Source organism: Atta colombica, unplaced genomic scaffold (genome assembly GCF_001594045.1).
Source record: "Atta colombica isolate Treedump-2 unplaced genomic scaffold, Acol1.0 scaffold15, whole genome shotgun sequence".
NCBI classification, from domain to species: domain Eukaryota; kingdom Metazoa; phylum Arthropoda; class Insecta; order Hymenoptera; family Formicidae; genus Atta; species Atta colombica.
In genome coordinates, this window is record NW_017259239.1 from 830,393 (window position 1) to 834,228 (window position 3,836).

The 3,836-nt window shown below is 38.6% G+C and overlaps 1 pseudogene; it reads right to left on the reverse strand.

The window, feature by feature from the left end:
- Positions 1–3,027: 3,027 nt before the first annotated feature.
- LOC108685257 lies at positions 3,028–3,428 on the reverse strand (annotated as a pseudogene).
- Between the last annotated feature and the right edge of the window lie 408 nt (positions 3,429–3,836).

The window sequence follows — 3,836 nt, forward strand, 5'->3', positions numbered from 1 at the left end:
TGTGATTGTTTCAGTCGGTTTTAACAGTTCATAATACACTACGCCGAGCTGGTCCCACCAAATACAGAGCATGACCTTGGACGTCAAAATCACCGTTCTTGAAGCGTTGAAACCACTCACGACACGTTCTTTCACTAATAGCGGCCTCACCATAAGTATTTGAGAGCATTCGATAAGCCTCAGCCGCAGATTTCTTCATATTGAAGCAAAAAATTAAAACCTCCCGCAAATGACGAGAATTTGGTTCGTAAATTGACATTTTCAATCGAGAATAACTTTATGATGCAAACACAAATCGACTAATGTTTCTATGGGGTTATGTATATATTGACAGATGCCCAAGTTTATTGTATGACGTCTATGATCTATTTATTTCGACCACCATTTACCGCTAAAGCCATCTATGGGAAAACGGCGGAAGCAAAGTTGTACACCTAATATGTATAATTATATAATTATTTAATTAGGAGGGGCGGGGGGACGTATAAAGTAGGAAGGAATGACAAGCTGACTTACTTTTGATTGGTTAATTGGAGATCTCGAAAGAAAAACTGGTTGGTGTGGTCAGCTGTCCACGGAAGCGCCAAGAAGGCAGTCGCAGTACCAGAAATCTATCGAGTGGTCCCATAGTACACGATTTTGATCACTAATATTACGTGAACTGGAATGAACTTTCCGTTTTTCTCAGTTCAGCGCGTTTCTTAATATTGACACCGAGCGACATGAACTACGGTAGACTAAGTTCGCACTGATTGACGTTCTATGCTTCTACGGGGCCTCTATTTATATCCCGAAAAAAGGGCGTAATATCTTTTGTCTAGGCGCAATAGTTAGTTGCAATGTCATGCGAGATTTATGATTTTTATAGCGTCCTATCGTTGTTAATCTAAAGTGCATCGTTTCGAGAAGAAAAGAAATGATTTACGTTTTTTCTTAAAGAGGTAAGATGGCTCCAGATGGACGAATTCTGGTATCCTTGCGGAAAATATATCTAGGTAAATAGACGGTTACCGTGCACAACTAATTTTGCGTGCAGAACAACAGGTATAATAGGCGGATTCTAACCACGAGGCTAGAGGGGAGCGCGGGGTGCGGTGGTACTCGTAAGCGGAGGGGAAGGCGCGGTGGGTACTAGTAGGCGCGGGAGACAGCAGCGCTGTCACTGTTTATATAAACATAGGACCCCTGGTCGATGGATTACGTAAACATGATGACATTTCGTTATGCGTTCCGTATTTTTTTCGTCACCCGCCGCAGTTGCCACCGCCGCCGTTGCCTTTTGCAGATGAAAAATAATATGTATATATAATTATAAAATATAACTATAAATATAAGTATTTTTTTTTTAATTTTATTCATATTTTATATATAAAATTTTATGAAAATTACAATTCCAATCTTCCGGCTCCGGATCGAGATCGTACGATCGGAGGACGAAAAATTTGGCCAGGTACAAGTCTTCATCCAACCAGACATCAAGAATCTCACGTTCTTCCCGGTCCCATCGCCTCTCTGCACGTATCATTTGGCTGTTATATATATTCATAAAGCCTCTGATTCTGATGTGGCTACGATGTGTCTCCTGGAAAAAGTATAACAAAGTAAATTAAAAAAGAAAAAATTAGAAAATATGGTATAATATATAATTTAAAATTTAAACAGAATTTACCAAAGGGATTACCAGGACCTCCACTTCATTCAGCAACTGTAGTCGCACAACCCTTTGGTTGTCAACCATAATGTACTGGAAAAAGAAAAATAAAAAAAGTGTTATAAGCATAAATCAGCTAAAAAAAAAAACGTTAAAAAGGATACAAATAGAAAGAAAAAAATTACTTACCTTCTCAATGGGATACTCGTAATGGATCTCCAGAAGCTCTCTGAGGTTACTCATTATTGCGTGAGAGTGAAAAAAAAAACCACATTAATACGTATAACTATCACTGAGTTCCGTTGTCACCTCAGTCACTTGATATAATTTTAAGCGGCAAAACTTTTTGCAAACTGAGAAAAAAATCACTCACGTCTCGCGCGCGGACAAAGCAAGATAAACTTCTTTGTGAATGGCTCCGACTCTAACACAAAGTCGATACGGTCAGAATCGAAAATGTCGCTTATGCGGTGAGTAACAAAAACAATGTGTAGAATTCCAAAAAGAGTAAACTCAATTGCGTGTTTGACACTAGTCACACTTTCCAAAAACGATAATGTAATAATAGCCGATTGCGCGCGGACAAAGCAGGGCAAAAATTGATGCTGAGAATGAACCTTCGCCGCAGCGAGCCTCTCTAGGATTTATCTTTAGACGACAGTTGTATATAAAACAATTCAGATCATAAGTACCATCACGAGAAAAGTATCGCTTATATCGTTGCAGCACTCTTTATAAGAGTAGCTTAATATATAGTAATCGCGATTATTTTCGCCGTCGAATTACTGAAAGTTTACGCTGCATTTTAACCTACGATTCCCTTTTTTCTTATGTGGAAAGATACACACGTTCATACATATACATTTATACATATATACATACATATATGCGTAAGTGTGTACATACGTATATGGTATGATTCGATACGACAAAAAAAATAAGCGTGATTGTTATTTATCTAAATGGAGTATGATGTCGAGGTATAGGATGAATGAATGGGTGAATGGATGGGAAGAAAGTATAGTACATATATAGTAATGAAAACGAAACAATTTTTTATTCACATGTTATTACATCGTTTCTTTTTTGTACATAAAAGCTAAAGCCAATAGTTCGCAATCGACGAGCTGATGTCCATTGAAAATGTTACTATCACGTATAGCGTTCTCAGACGCGATGTTGGAGAATCGCGTACTTGGCATCAACCGTATCGACGAGTCGGGCTAATTGCTCGAACGTTACATCGATACATCCGTCAAACTCAAACATACGTCGTAGCGTCGTTTCCATCATCGTAATGCGTACGGATGAAAAATCGACACGTACGAGCGTAGCATCATTCAGCATGCAAACGCTGACGGTTAGCGATCCAATGCTTATAAAATTATCTTTATATTCGTTTCGTAGCATTTTGTAAATATTCTATTGCTGCTCGTAGAGGCCTTTCCACATTTCGAGAGAAAGCGACAGTTCGTGTCCGCGATGATCTCCCAGAGTGATCTCCACATAACTCGGTGGACCAACGTTGATTTCCAATTTCCAAATATTTGTAGCCCGTAACCGTCAGATCATAACGTCTGTTCAATAAACGCACCGCGTTATGCTCCATGCTGTGTACGTACGTAATGTTAAACAATGTTTCTTTTGTATATAGAACGTTGAAACTTACATGTTTCTGCAGTCCTTCGTTTCATACGATGCGTTGCTGTCTTTAGCGAAGTACATTTTTTTTTCAACCATTCGTACAAACGGATATCACAAGACTGATTCTTCTCATCCGTAAATTGCGACGTATATGATAAAATTTCTAGAATCGAAGAGGGAGTAATCCTCCCCTCTTTCCAAGAATTGTGAACATGTCGCAACACGTTTTGTCACGCTTTCTGCGTACTTTTTTTTTTTTCACGGGTTTATCGATGTTTATATTTATATTTCGATGGCATTGATGATGATGATGAGCACATTGGCGACTTTGATGCTTTTTCTCCAGGACATTCCCAATATCTCGCTTTTTCCTTCGATGGCGGTGGACATGGCGAACTTGTCGACAAGGAACGATACCCTTTTTGCTCGATCGATTTTCGATATATATTCTTTTTCTCGATCCATATCTTAACGCTCGTAACTGAAGCTTACGATTGAATGAAAAAAAGTCTTATACACTACCTATATATATATATATATA